This window comes from Anolis sagrei, chromosome 5, assembly GCF_037176765.1.
Source record: "Anolis sagrei isolate rAnoSag1 chromosome 5, rAnoSag1.mat, whole genome shotgun sequence".
NCBI classification, from domain to species: Eukaryota; Metazoa; Chordata; class Lepidosauria; order Squamata; family Dactyloidae; genus Anolis; species Anolis sagrei.
Window position 1 is genome coordinate 44981395 of NC_090025.1, and position 16336 is coordinate 44997730.

Here is a 16336-nt window from a genome sequence, read left to right on the forward strand (position 1 = left end):
AGGCGAAACAAGTAACCTGTTGTGAAGTACATTTTCTGTTTTTAGCAAATTGCTTTTATGGGTTTGCAGTTAGCATTTCGCCCAGGCTCAGTATGATATAAAATTTGCTTAAAGTAAGGTAAAGATTTTCCCCTGACATTAAGTCCAGTCGTATCAGACTCTGGGGTTTGGTGCTTATCTCCATTTTTAAACCAAACAGCCGGCGTTGTCTGTAGATATCTCCAAAGTCATGTGGCTGGCATGACTGCATGGAGTGCCGTTACCTTCTTGCCGGGGCAGTACCTATTGATCTACTCACATTTGCATGTTTTCAAACTGCTAGGTTGGCAGAATCTGGGGCTAACAGCGGGAGCTCACGCCACTCTCCGGATTCGAATCTGTGACCTCTTGGTATGCAAGTTCAGCAGCTCAGCGGTTTAACCCACTGTGCCACCAGGGCTCCAAACATTTGCTTAGCTGTAATAATATAATAATGTTGTGGCCCTTCAGATACTATTGGATTAGATGGTCTAGTCAGCATAGGTCATAAAGATGGCCAATAGAATTTAGCAAAACTGGAACCCCTTCAAAGGCTCATTGTTGTTCTAGTCTTGTGAAATTTCGTATCTACAAAAAATTAAATAGAAACTCACTTATTTATATACTTTTTTCTAAATTGCCTCATTTTTAATGTGAATTTACTGAGTTCTTTAATTTAGGTCATAATCTTACCTTGAGCATTTCAACTTCACACCAACTCCTGTTAAAATGAGCAAGTTGACAGAGATTGACTTGCCCAAGGCCAGAAAGGTTTAGCACTGAGAACAGAATTGAGCTTGCCTTTCCTTCATCAAGAACACTAACCACCCGCCAATGCCACTTCTCAGATAAAGTGAACAGGTTCTATGAAGAGGAAAGGATAAATAGTCTATAGAAATTAGCTCAAGAATGGTTTTCCTGTCTGTTTCAGAAATGCTGGCTAGGGAAGTGCTGAACAAGACATACTGTATACATGAAAGTAGTTGATATTTGTGTGTTTGCATCTACATTATTGCTTAAAGCAGTGTTTCACAACCTACCGAATGCCACGACCCCTTAATACAGCTTCTCGTGTTCCGGTGGCCCCCAATCATAAAATTATTTTTGTTGCTACTCCATAACTGTAAATATCGGATATACAGGAGGTATTTTCATTCACTGGACCAAATTTGGCGCAAATGCCCAATACACCCACATTTGAATACTGGTGGGATTGGGGGGATTGATATTATCATTTGGAAGGTGCAGTTGCTGAGATTTATAGTTCACCTACAAAGAGGATTCCGAACTCTATCTATGATGGAACTGAACCAAAGTTGGCACACAGAATTCCCATGACCGACAAAAAGTACTGGAAGGGTTTGGTGGGCATTGACCTTGAGTTTTAGAGTTGTAATTCACCTATATCCAGAGAGCACTGTGGACTCAAACAATGATGTATCTGGACCAAACTTGGCACAAATACTCAATAAGACCAAATGTGAACACTGATGGAGTTTGGTAAAAATAGAGCTTGACATTTGAGAGTTGTCATTGCTGGGATTTATAGTTCACCTACAATCAAAGAGCATTGTGAACCCCATCAAGTATAGAATTGGGCCAAACTTCCCACACAGAACCTCCATGACCAACAGAAAATACTGTGTTTTCTGATTGTCTTTGGCGATCCCTTTGACACCCTTTGCCCCCCCCCCCCCGGGGTTCCGACCCCCAGGTTGAGAAATGCTGGCTTAAAGGATTAAATAATTTAGAAAAGAATTCCTCTGAGTTTCAGTCTGCAACCCAAACACACTTTGTTAAAGTTAGTTTATGTACAAGTCTAGAGATTTTAGTAGGAAAACATTAACACCCCCCCCCCCCCCAAAAAAACCTGGGTTGACTTATCTATGGATCAGAGATAAAGTATTGTACCTTAACTCTGATCTCTGAGTAGAGGCAAGCATTTAGTCCATCCTAGGAGAAACTAAAAGAAGACAGTGTCTCCACTGTGGTGCTGCTTCTGACCTTTTTGAATGCTTGGATGGGAAAATGGCAGCAGTGGCAGCTCTTTGGTACTTCTTATCAAGGGAGTGCCAAGGGAGCAGTACAGGTCAGTGCTTCTTTTCGATTATCCTGGGATCATAGAATCATAGAGTTGGAAGAGACCTCATGGGCCATCCAGTCTAACCTCCTGCCAAGAAGCAGGAAAATTGCATTCAAAGCACCCCCGACAGATGGCCATCCAGCCTCTATTTAAAAGCTTTCAAAGAAGGAGCCTCCACCACACTCCGGGGCAGAGTGTTCCACTGCTGAACGACTCTCACAGTCAGGAAGTTCTTCTTAATGTTCAGATGGAATCTCCTTTCTTGTAGTTTAAAGCCATTGTTCCACGTCCTAGTCTCCAAGGCAGCAGAAAACAAGCTTGCTCCCTCCTCCCTATGACTTCCTCTCACATATTTACACATGGCTATCATGTCTCCTCTCAGCCTTCTCTTTTTCAGGCTAAACATGCCCAGCTCTTTAAGCCACTCCTCATAAGCCTTGTTTTCCAGACCCTTTATCATTTTAGACACCCTTTACTGGACACATTCCAGCTTGTCAACATCTCCTTTCAACTGCAGTGCCCAGAATTAGACACAGTATTCCAGGTATGGTGTGACCAAGGCAGAATAAAGGGGTAGCATGACTTCCCTGGGTCTAGACACTATACTCCTTGTCTTTAACTACTCTACTAAGAGAAGGAGATAGTTCCTTTTTCTGGTAAGAGTTTATAATGTACCTTGAAAAAGGGGCCACCCTCTTCTCTTGAGTAGAGAAGCAGAAAGCCTGTTTGAATGCCTGGATGGGAAAATGGCAGTGGCCTAGGCTGCTGGCGCTTCCCCTCTTCCTAGAATCACACTCAATTTATCCACAGGTTATATGAAAATCTATAGTTTTGGTCCTAAAACTTACCATCGACTTATACATGAGGTCAACTTATATAGGTGCATATACAGTGTTCGAAAAGCAATCAAACTTATTTGTGTAAGCATGTTGAGAATCAGGACTGAGGAGTTTGCATACCATGACCTTCTAAATGTGAGATGAATGTAGTGTAAGACAGTGCTTAAACAGCCAGAACAATACTTTTCCACTAAGAGGTTTAGTCTTGAGACCAATTTGTTCCATCCACTCAGACAGAAATTCATAGCTATAAACCCTTCTTTTGTTATGCTAGAGTGTAATTTATTGAGCAGAATTTGAAGAAGTTATCCACAGTTGACTGTATACTTTCTTTAGACAGAAGAGCACGATTAACCAGAACTTGTATGTTATTTAAAGAGCAACAACAACTTCGACTCTTTAAGATTCAGCAAGTTTCACTTACACTGTCTTTGCCATTCTTGGAACAGCCCTGTAATGGTAGAGAAATAAACTTGGGAATTAATAATATGTAAATTAATAGGGAAGTGTATTCAGAATTCTCTATGTCTTTAAAGGTTATAGCTTGGGAAGTGGAACACTATGAACTGAGTTTCCTTTTTCTTCACTAAAATTAGAAGTGGAAATGGTCCTAATCTGTAAATGAGTAATACAAGTACTCTGCTTAGTGCCAGAAGCTCTGGCACATTAGATAGCATGCGCACACACTTACATAAAGCACACTTGCTCCTTAAAGTACTACAAAGCCAGCAGGAGAATTCTAGGTTTAGCTTCCCTGAGAACTTGCAGAAATCAAGACTCACAATCACATAGAAATCAAGACTCACAATCACGGTGAAAACCGCAGTATTTAGACAGCTCAGAAGTAAAATGTTGATTGGTCAGCTACCTTTAGCAAAAAGAAGTTAGAGTGTAATTGAAGTTTCTTAGTAATAGTTGTGCAGATGAAGGATTTGAACCCAGGTCTTCAGAGTAATAGTAGGTTAAGGTAAGGTAAAGATTTTCCCCTGACATTAAGTCCAGTCGTGTCCAACTCTGGGGGTTGATGCTCATCTCCATTTCTAAGCCAAAGAGCTGGCATTGTCCGTACACCTCCTGCATGGAGCCCCATTTCCTTCCCGCCGAAGCGGTACCTATTGATCTACTCACATTGGCATGTTTTTGAACTGCTAGATTGGCAGAAGCTGGGGCTAACAGTGGGAACTCACCCCACTCCCCAGATTTGAACCTGCAACCTTTTGGTCAGCAAGTTCAGCAGCTCAGGGCTTTAACCCACTGTGCAACTGGGGCCATAGTCATAGTGCAATACTCAAATCACTACACCATGCTGGCTATTAGGACACACTTGCAGTAATGCAAATGTAAGTGAAGTTTTGTTACATTTTAGGTCACAATCTTCCAGTCCCATGATTTTGACTTAACATAAGAGGCAACTCTCACTGAATACACAGGGACTTACTTCAGAGCAAATTGGCATATAATTGCATGTTATTTGTTCATCCTCTCTGCTGCAGCCTGGGTAGTATTCCAGCAAGTATCTGCATCAACCCATCCCCAGATAACACCAAGCAAACCATGGCAGGCCATAAGACTGGCAGAAAATGCTCCTTGAGAACACTAGGATGTGTTGCATTTTGCAAAGACCCCCCTTTCCCCCCATATGAGATGGGGTTGTTCACACTGATAAAAGTATTATGATTGCTTCATATTCAGGAGGCAGCACATGTTGTGCACATTGCAAATAAGGACTATTAGATGCAAGAAGTAACAAGGGCAAGTATTAATTTAAATTAAATAAAAGCACTGCCCTTTTCAGAAACTGATTTTAAAGAGAGATTTTGCATGGTTCACATAAGATTGATGCAGTATTTCAGACTTAGGCTTGCAGCTGTAAAAGAGAGAGGGGAGGGGGAGAAAAAAAAACTGCAATACATGTTTCATCATGACAAGGAATGTACATACAGCTCAGAAACCAGGAGAGCTCACTAAAGAACCTCCCACCCTCTAATTACAACAGTGTGACTTGGAAAACTCTCATTTATAGGGTGGATGTCAACTTGATGACAATGAACAACAAAGACTGAATATATGCACTAATATTTGCACCAAATCTGCCGTCCTTTGACCCAAGGAAAGACACCAGGGTTGCCACAAATGCTTCAAAAACACAATGGTGAGATCTAAGATTGCAGAAATCCAAAATTAAATGTTAACTTGGTCACCAGAGGTAAGATAACATCAAAGCCTTTGTAACTGTGTGTGGAAGTCAAGCAATGACAGTTTGTGATATTCATCCCAAAATAGGAAGAAAAATGGCCCTCACTCTTGTTGCGTAATGTAAAAAACCACATGTAGTTCATGTTTGATCAGCCCACACACTGCCTTGCCAGAGAAAGAAAATATGCCACGCAGGTGAACGGTAAAGAGCAAGTAGTTTACTCTTAATTCAGAACAACATATGTACAATGTGATCAGTTATATCAACTCACATAATGTCCTTATATGAAAGATTTAAAATGGTCTTTCTTTGTCCATGTGGGTAAACACCTTCAGCAACTCATGAAGTGAGAGCACACTCCAAACTCTGTCTCTCTCTTCTTCTCTCTAAACACCTAAATAGCTTGAGTCTGAACAAAAATGTAACAGTAACCAAAAGTCCCAGGCTCATGTGGTCCCCGGGCATTGCTGACCAATCAGCTTCATGCATCTTATATTACAGTTGACACACACACACGCTGATTCCTTGCATGCTCCAACAACCCTCACTCAGTCCATAAGCCACATATGGGGTCAAGTACACCCACACAAAAGAGAAAGATTATCTCCACATAAGTCTTGTGAGTCTATCTCTAATAAATACACATGCAACACACATTAGATAAACCATTCTTGCACAATGTTTTGCACTGATTTTGAATTTCAAATATCATGTTTGTTCTATCCATTAGGTACTTGGAAGCTCTCCTTCATGGCAGTATTTCCCAAATGTGACACTATTTTTGAAGTGCTATCTAACATTAGCCCAGAGGCCCCATTTTCAATTTCAAACCACCCTTAGGAAAGGCAGGAAAGCAGTGTTCAACTTTCTTCTCTTCAGCTATTTTCACCCAGAGTACATTCTCGGACATATTTTTACTCCATAGCTTTTGGACTCACAACATAATAAAAAGTTCTGTTAACAAGTAACAAAAGCAATATGACTTGAAATGTAACAACTATATTTTAATTAATGCAGGGAAACAAATTATTTCCAAGCTCTGAGGTTTTCATTATGCAGTCACAGCCTCCTGATATAACTTCAATCCATTTGCTAACCGCAACTAGAATAAATCCAATGAATCTGTCACTGAGTGGCAAATTTGCACTTATGTAAACCCCAAAGATTCATTTGATCTATTCAGCTCGCAGGCTAGCAATTGGATTTAGGTCTGCGCTTTCTGCAGATATAAGTGAAGTTGCTTCACATCTCATACCTCTAGACATTCCTTTCCCTACATCCCAGAGTCAGTTATACTACGATATTTACTACCAAAGCTGCAATGATCCTCAGTTCTCTTTCACAGAGAGGCAAGTTAGCATGTAAACAGGAAAGGGGTTGATCCAGTCCTACAAACGCCATCAACAGGAAGCTTTTCTGACAGGACAAGTAGAAGAGAGGAAATCAGCCCTATAAGTGATGACGACTTGTTCTACCCTGTAAGTGCTATTCTTTTTTGAGAAAGAGGTCCTCACCAGGATTAACAGCAACTTGCTGGCTCCCTATTGTTCCTATATCAAGAGAATACACAAATAAATAGAATAACACTTGCCACTCTCCCTGCAAAGTGGTTCTGCAATTATTCTATCAGAGCTTGGAAAGCTACTTCAAAGAAGAATAACACCCATGATTGAGTTTGGTCATGATGGACGGTTTCACCATAGCTCAGATACTGTAGATATAAATGTAGATTTTTTTTTTGTCGTGTTAGGTGTGACTTGAGAAACTGCAAGTCGCTTCTGGTGTGAGAGAATTGGCCATCTGCAAGGACATTGCCCAGGGGACGCCTGGATGATTTGATGTTTTTATCATCCTTGTGGGAGGCTTCTCTCATGTCCCTGCATGAGGAGCTGGAACTGATAGAGGGAGCTCATCCGCCTCTCCCCGGATTCGAACCTGCGACCTGTCAGTCTTCAGTCCTGCCGGCACAGGGGTTTAACCCACTGCACCACCGGGGGCTCCATAAATGTAGATGATAGATAGATAGAGCTATTTTGTAATGAATTTTCCAAACACTGGGTGCTAGTCCATGTTTGAAAAATCCTTATGATGGAATAGGCAACTGCATGGAAGCAAGGAAACGATTTCCTCCTATTGGATCCTCCAATGGGCCATACCTGCCAAACAATGCTCCCAAATGGTTCTATCTTCAACTAAGTGCTTCCCAAAATGGTAATCAGAAGTGAAGTCACATCACTTCTTGTTAACATTTTGAGAAGGATGCAGATGAAAATAGAGCTTTTGGACAGTGTGTGAGATTCTGGTGTGCTTTCTTTGTAAGTTGTACATCTTTTTGCACATTTGGGAATTTCCTTGCATGGTTTTCAGGTGAAAATCCCTGAAAAATCACAATGGAACTGACAGCAGCAGCCAAGAAAAACATAAATATTTCCTGACATATTACAAAAGAAATTGGTGTTAATCAAAGCAACAGGACATGGGCTAACCAGTTGAAATGACTCACACAAAATGGTAAAGAACAGATCCATCAATCACTCAGAACTTGGGATTATTATGTTTAAACTACAACTCCTAGAATTCGCCATTATGCTGGATGGAGCATTCCTCAATATATGTTATTAAAAAGTAACTTTACCACCCCTGTGTTAACTACTGAAAGAAATCTGCTTGTTGGGGGAAAATACAGAATTAAACAGACATTTGGTCTGTTTACCTGTCTAAATGTATCTCCCTCTATGAGCCAACTAGGAGGTTAAGATATTCCAGGGAGACCCTGATTTCGGTCCCGCCTTCTTCACAGGTGCGCTTGGTTGGGATGAGATTCAGAGCCTTCTCAGTGGTGGCCCCTCGGCTTTGAACCTCCCTAGTGAAATAAGATTGCCCCCCTCCCTCCTGACCTTCAGGAAAAGGCTAAAGATATGGATGTGGGACCAAGCGTTCGATTAGTAACCCACCAGTGCAATAAGTATGGAATAGTGCAATGACAATTTGGAATGGCAGTGGACTATGATATTGGACTGTGCTATTTTAAACAAGTGATTTTAAAGGTTGGATATGTTTTAATGTATATGTTTATTTTATTATGTATGTTCATATAGCATCGAATCATTGCCTATATATGTAAGCCACCTTGAGTCCAATACAGGGTGAGAAAGGTGGGGTGAACATCAAGAAAACCAAAGTGCTCTTTCAGCAGAACCAGCCAATCCCTCTGCAATGCCAGAAATTCAGCTTAACAGTGTATCATTAGAAAATGTGGACCATTTCCACTACCTTGGCAGCCACCTCTCCACAAAAGTCAACATTGACACTGAAGTACAACACTGCCTGAGCTCTGTGAGTGCAGCATTTTTCCAAATGAAGCAGAGAGTGTTTGAGGATCTGGACATCTGTAGGGAGACCAAGGTGCTTGTTTATAAAGCTATTGTCCTTCCAACTCTGTTATATGCCTGTGAAAATCTACATGTGTCACACTCAATTCCCAGAGCAATTACATCAATGTTGCCTCTGGAAAATCCTGCAAATCTCTTGGGAAGACAGGCAGACAAATGTCAGTGTGCTGGAAGAAGCAAAGACCACTAGCACTGAAGCAATGCTCCTACACCATCAACTCCGCTGGACTGGCCACATTGCCTGAATGCCCAATCACCGTTTTCCAAAGCAGTTACTATACTCCCAACTCAAGAATGGAAAATGGAATTTTGGTGGACAGGAAAAGAGATTTAAAGATGGGCTCAAAGCCAACCTTAAAAACTGTGGCATAGACACAGAGAACTGGGAAGCCCTGGCCCTTGAGAACTCTAGCCAGAGGTCAGCTGTGACCAGCAGTGCTGTGGAATTGGAAGAGGCATGAATGGAGGGGGAAAGGGAGAAATGTGTCGAGGAAGGGTAATCAAGCAAATCCTGACCAGAATCGCCTTTCACCTGGAAACTGATGCCCTCACTGTGGAAAAACATGAGGGTCAAGAATAGGGCTCTACTTGACCCTACGAACCTACGATTCCTCTGCCAAGACCCTATGGAAGGCTATCATACTCGGACAACGAGGGTTTGCCTAAGTAAGTAAATATGGTAAATAATAATAAAATAATAATAATTAAGCATTTTCTTATTGCTATGTACACTCTTCATTTTCAATTCCTGAAGCTAATCTGATGATATATTTTCCCCCTAGATTCGAACTAGATAAAATAGAAATTTCAATATGCCTTTCAGCATTCAGAAATAGGCATCTTCAAAAAAATAATAAAAATAAATTCTTTTTTCTAAAAGAAAGGATCCCATATAGTTCTGAGAGAGAGAAAAATTAATGTACTTGTCAGTTAGAAATAAGAGCACTAATGACACCTTAAAAGATAACTGTGTGTACAAGTTCCCATTTCTTATCCAAATGCACAGAACAAAGACACTACATCAGTTACAAATATTTGAAATGAAAAACAAAAACATTATAAAACCGGATCCTCGGGGGGATTCTTGTTATTTCTCCTCTTCTCCCACATACCTCTAATTTCAAACAAGGCAGCTGCATTTTCTATCGTCTTTATACTGGCAGAATCCTCATAACCACATGGGGGTACAGTCACCGTTTTATTATTTTTCTCTTTGCCCATAGAGAATTCTATTTTTCTTCTGTCCCTCTTTTCTTTCTCACACACACCAACTCCTGACAGAAGTCTCTATTCCAAATGTTTGATTTTCTCTTAGGCACACAAGATCTGTTCTACTGCATCCATTCCTCTCTCACAATTACACAATTTATATTGAAGAAATCAAACATTTTACCATTCCCTCTCACAAAAAGAGGTGAGCTTAATGACTTCTAAGCAGACATCTTTCTTGCAGTTAGGATTAAATATAATCTAACATGCGGTGACACAGAAAACCCACTGGTATTTATCGCCAACAACTTTTGCCACTGTTTGAGATACAAATCAGAGAGAACTCTGCCTGGGAGAATAAGATTTTTTCCACAGGCAAGTCATTGTTAAAACAGTTCTACTTTTTCAACTCTGGTTTGTGTTTCAAGGTCATCAGAAATCTTACTAACTGAAATAGTATACATAATCAATCAGACTCTACAGATTAATGGGTCATAGGCACATGAAGGTTCAAGGGCACCATGTTCTTTAGCAAAGGAGACTTTTATCAATGCTCCAGAACAAGAATGGCCAAAATTAAGCCTTCAAAGTACCCAGATCTCCCCACTTAAAAAATATATACTGATTTTAGGTTATCTTTTACCCCCAAATCTCCGCAAACCATCAATGCAACAGTATGTTCCCCTTTGCTTTATGCTGCTTTACGTCATCCATTTATCACATATATCCTGCCAGTTTTGTATTTTTCAGTTGAAACTAAACTAAAGAAAACATATAATCCTGAAATCTGGTGTCTTCTCAACTGTGTCTGAAGTACTCCTACAACCAACCACTTCTTGCCATATGGCATCAAAATTTATTAGGGAGCCTGAATGTCCAGAAATGCAGTTGTAAAAACAGGTAAAGAGGGGGTGGGGCAATGGTGAAAAAACTGAATCTACAGTACTAAAGGTGGAAGTGTATATGCAAAATAATGTATGAGTAGTATTTAATGTTTGCTGCAAAAATACTATGGACTGGGGTTGATGTTGTGTACTTGTACTGATGATGGGCTTTAGCACAGCGGGATAAACCACCAGCTGTAGAAAATCTTGCCAATCAAAAGGTTGGCTGTTCAAGCCCTGGTCAAAGTGAGCTCCTGCCTTCAGCCCAGCTTCTGCTTACCTAGCAGATCGAAAACAGCACTTGTGAGTAGATAAATAGGTATCGCTTTAAGCAGGGAGGTAATAAAAGTTGTCTTGGCGATTCGATCAGGAGGATGTTTACGAACAACAAAAGCTCCATGGCATGGAAGATGGAGCGACAGCACCACCTCATGTCCGGAGTCGAGTACAGCCTCCAGATGCCAGAGATGGAAAAAGATGGGAACCACCTAGTTACCGTGGACATGGGGAAATTAGAATCCTGGTCTTCCAGATTCCTAGTCCAGCACTTAACCCACCACACCACATTGGTGTGGTCCACTGACATGGACTGAAATATAAGTGACATTAAATGTGACTTTGTTTGTGTTTGGACATCTCCACAATGAAGTCAGAACAGAAAATGGTGGAAAGGACTTTACACTGATTGTTTCTTTACCACAAGAAAAAGATGTTGATGGAGATGCAGTCCAGATCCACATCTCAGGGGTAAGGTTATGGAGTACATCATGAGAGGAAGCTAAATATCTATAATCTGAATGACTTAATTACATCAATGCGAGGCAGCAGCAACATCCCATATTAACATAAGGGGAACACACCACCCCAACACTGCAACAAATATATCATTTGGTCACTTGGACAATGGCACATTGATAGACCACAGTCATGGCACTTTAGTCCAGCTACGTCATAGCAGGACTATGGCAAGAGCAGTGACTGTGATAAAAAGAATAACACAAGGGTTGGAACCTATGCATGGGTTAATCCACACAGAGCTCCTTCAGAGTATTCAGGATCTTGTATGCATCAAGCAGGACTTTGAGTTGCCTCCTCTCTGCAGTAGTGGAGAAGGATTTGTAAGAAGCTTGATTCTTTGCTACTCAAAATCTCTTTTGAAATAATACAGGCATGAGAACTGTCTAGTGCTCATTATACAGAATTGGGATTAGCATTAAAATACAGCACTTGAAGCATTAGTGTCTGTCTTTTCTATGGATTATTTTTCTTACAACATTGGTGGCAGAGATTTGCCAGTGCAAAAGCTACTCATTGCGGGTTTTCAGCAGAGAAATGAGTTGTGACCACTGCAAGTCCAAAGGCACAATATTCAGTAAGAGATGAAACAAAATCCACTGGCTCTTGTGCATTGAAAGAATATCGTAGATTTGCTAGTTTTTCCTCACTAGACCACCAATTTAACATACTGCTAACTGTCCAATTACTCCTATTCATGTTGAGCTAAATAGTTTTCTGTCCAGCCACACGCACTTTCTTTTTAATAGAGTAATTAATGAAGCTCACCAAAGCCTGGAAAACAGACCAGCTACTCACTGACACATGAAAATAACATGAAACATTGTGCGCTATTGATCTCACTGTTAGGATGTTCATGTAGCCAATATGGCACACACAATGTTGCAAGTCTTTAATGTTTTAAGATGGGGCACAGTCTGATCAGACCTAATAAGGGAAGATGTAAACATAAATGGGCCAGGAACTCTCATCTGTAACTAAGATAGCTATACAAACAGAGTCTTTATGGTCACATTTTTTTCTGTGCTTTACCTTATTCTCTTTGCAAATCATACTTCTTAAAATCAATAGCTTGGAAAAGTTACTTTGCACTACAGCTCTCAGAATTCTTAGGAATGGCAACTGCAGTGTAAAAATTGATTTTTTTTCCAAGCACTAAAATCTCCAAAGACTTTGTCAATAATGTATCCCTTCACGCATGTAGGCATGTGATTATTTTTCCACTCCATGCTTCCATTTATAGTCTTATAGAGCAAAACGAGGTAAGTAACAAAAGAAACTAGTAGCAATTGTGTTCTGTGAAGTTTTGAACCTTCCTTATCTTTGTGGACAGTGTAATGCACCTTATTTTCCCCAATGCGTCATATGGAGTACCAAAGGATCAGAATATGCTATGTTCTTTCTGGCACTAACAAATGCAACTTGGAGTCAGCTACACAGAGTACAACAAGCTTTCCCCACAAGCGATAAGACTCCTTCGCCTTGCTCCGGCTCTGTTTAGTTCTCAAACTACTGACACTAGATCAGGGCGAGTGCTAAGAGGGAATTCTGCTGCACTGCATTATACAGGAATAATAGTCTCTATACAGCCTTTCATCTGGCAGCTCCTAACAAACCCGGCAACAAGTTTATTGTAGGTGTACAGGTTAGAAAGACATTCAGTAAAACACATAATAGAGATATTAACCATGCAGTGATATGCCCCCATTTTGGAGATGGTTTCAAAAAAGAAGAAAAGGTTTTCCCCCCTTCGTTGCTTCCATAAAGGACAGAATAAAGGTAAGGTAAAAGACTCTGGCCTTCCTTGATTCTCTTTGTTTCCTGAGGCCGAGAGAAGAAGACAGAAAGGGAGGGGCGCCATCTTTGTGATTCTGGCTCTATGTTATCAAAAAAATCTTTTCCCATCATTGTAAGGAACAATTATTCTTGACTGCATAGGGAGGTCAATCAACAAACATTTTTCAGGAAAGCAACAAGAAAACGAAGGGGAAATACATTCCAGATGGAAGGCTACTGTGTTACCTTTCCCACCTAAGTCAATCTTTTCTCTGTATGCCTGTAAATTGGCCCACGGGGACCTGAAATACTTTTCTATATGGAAGCGTGAAGATTTCCTTTTCTGCTCAGGTCATTTGGAGGTGAACTAAAAGAGATGTAGTAGTACTGGGATGGGTTCCTCCTGGAGTTGTTATTTTTTTTAACGGTATCTTAAAATCAAGGGTGATTTGTTTTTTTGCACAACATCCACCAGTATAGACAGAGTTGTAGAATGGTATGCTCCATTGCAATGTATTTGAGATCAAATGGAGTTGTCTGTGGGCCAAGGAGAGAAAAATGTGACAGTTGGGAAATCAGTTGGAAACTGGAGCTGATATAATTATATAGTTTGTTTCCTCTGTATTAAACTTACAGAAACACCTTGAAAGGAGTATTAAGGTAAACGTAAGGGTTTCCCTGACATTAAATCTAGTCATGTCTGACTCTGGGGGATGGTGCTCATCTCCATTTCTAAGCCAAAGAGCTGGTGTTGTCCATAGACACCTCCAAGGTCATGTGGCCAGCATGACAGCATGGAACAATGTTACCTTTCTTCAAAAGCGGTGCCTATTGATCTATTTACATTTGCAAGTTTTCGAAGTGCTAGGTTGGCAGAAGCTGGGCCTAACAGTGGGAGCTCACCCCGCTCCCCAGATTCAAACTGCCAACCTTTTGATCAGCAAGTTCCACAGCTCAGTGGTTTAACCCACTGTGCCACCACAGGGCCTTGAAAGGAGTGTTGCATTGCATCATATCTGTGTTACATATATGTCGTAATCATCCTGTTTTATGATATCCATGTTGTGTTTTTTTAATCCTGTTTGGGTCAACAGAAGTGAATAAGAAACAATAATATTGTACTGTGGGAATATAGCATTATGTACACAACATCTAAAGTAAACATTTCAAACACAACACAAAGGACTGAATGTGTGCTATGTGTTTGTACATATTCCTGATGTTAGTAAAAAGAAGTCAATGTGGTTATATCAAGTCCACACATTTCCTTTCTCCAAGAGCATATTCCTCAGCAACTACAGCAGTGGTTCTCAACCTGGGGTCCCCAGGTGTTTTTGGCCTACAACTCCCAGAAATCTCAGCTGGTTTACCAGCTGTAAGGATTTCTGGGAGTTGAAGGCCAAAAACATCTGGGGACCCCAGGTTGAGAATCACTGAACTACAGGATTAGACTCCATCTTGTAAAGCAAGGCCAGGGCACTTTGTGTCCTCTCACATGTTATTGTATTGGAAGTCCTACTATGATTCACAACTGACTAGGTTGGCTAGGGCTGAATAGTTGTGGCCCAAAAATGTGCAGATGCATACATTCCCCGTTTCTTAACAAATCAGCAACTATGCCCCCCACCCTCTTAAATCTGTAATGAACAAATAACTGTTTTACCTTGATTACAGTAGGTTTACTAGCACCACCACTTTTAGTGACAGTGTTGTAGCACTTTGGAAATGGATCCCATTGCCACAGTCATATCAATATTAGTCATGATGAATCTCAAGCATATATACCACCATTGTACAGAAGAATTCATAATAGTTGTGGAAACTGCTGATTTAAGCAAACTTGTCTATTTGCCAAATATCAACAGGCCCTTCTGACCTATAGTAGCTTCCTATTGCCAAGAGATCCTTCATATGATCAGTAGTCCAGCTTCACTCACAAGGAAAAACACAAAAGTCTACCATGGCTCACTTGCACAACAGGTTCACTGACAGGCTAAAGAAAGACTATAGGCCAGGGGTTCTCAAACCTTGCTCCGTGGAGCCCTTGGGGCTCCGTGGGTGAAAGTGAAGGGCTCCGCAGCCCCATGCTGCTTCCTGCCTCTTCCTCTTTCCTCCTTCTCAGAAATCATGGGAAATTAAAGTTTTAAGCTGCTGGAAACTACAGCAGCAGCAGGGTTCTCCCAGAGCACAGACCCTTTCCCCCACCTCTCTGACTGCCTGACTTCATTGCCACCCAGACCCTCCCTGCATGGCAGGAGGGGGTTGGACCGAATGGCCCTGGGGGTCTTCCACTGAAATAATGTTAAGTGTATATTGGTTTAAATTGTTCTTCATCTTAAATATTGTATTGTTCTTTATTTCCCCCTTTCTTTTGCAGTGTGTGAATTAGTCCACACAAACACTCCCCATCCATCTGTCACTGCCCCTGATATAGATAGATGATAGATAGATAGATAGATAGATAGATAGATAGATAGATAGATAGTATAAACATTGGGGCTCCACAAAAGACTTTTGCTTCAAAAAGGGCTCCACAACTGAAAAAGTTTGAGAACCCCTGCTATAGGCAATTCATTTTCTAGATCCAAGTTCCATCTCAGAGAAAGCAAAAGTGGCCTGTACACACATATATTCCAATATTCAATTTGCTATACTTTTGTGGCAAAACTCATTAATGGTTGCTTGCCGATGTTATCACTGCAATTTTTTCATGCAATACTAACAATCACAGGACCACTTCCTCTCTCAATTAAGGATATCTTAGGCAATAAGAACCGTTTTACAGAAGTATTTATTTAAATACATTGACATTAGTTAACAAGACACTGATAATCTGAGATTTTCCCAAAAGTGTAGAAAACGAAACTCAGAGATCAATAAGCAAACAACACTAATAAGAGGAGATTAAGACCTATAAAAATTCCTCTATGGTATTATGTCAGAAATGATTTAATTTATAACACTGATTTGCATCTGTCAATTGTAAATAAAGAATTCCATCACCATAAATAACACACTCAGGAAATTGATACATTCAATATTCTCAACTTCTTGGCTACTTTTCACCTGTAGCTGACTAGTCTGCCTTGTTTCTCATGTATATTCCATCTCCTATTATTTCAAAGCTTGGTTGATTTTACAAC

At 40.6% G+C, this 16336-nt stretch overlaps 1 protein-coding gene across 1 annotated transcript in view; it reads right to left on the reverse strand.

The window, feature by feature from the left end:
- The window catches only part of MAML3 (mastermind like transcriptional coactivator 3), a 357082-nt gene that overhangs the window by 131896 nt on the left and 208850 nt on the right, over positions 1-16336 (reverse strand). The window lies entirely within an intron of this gene.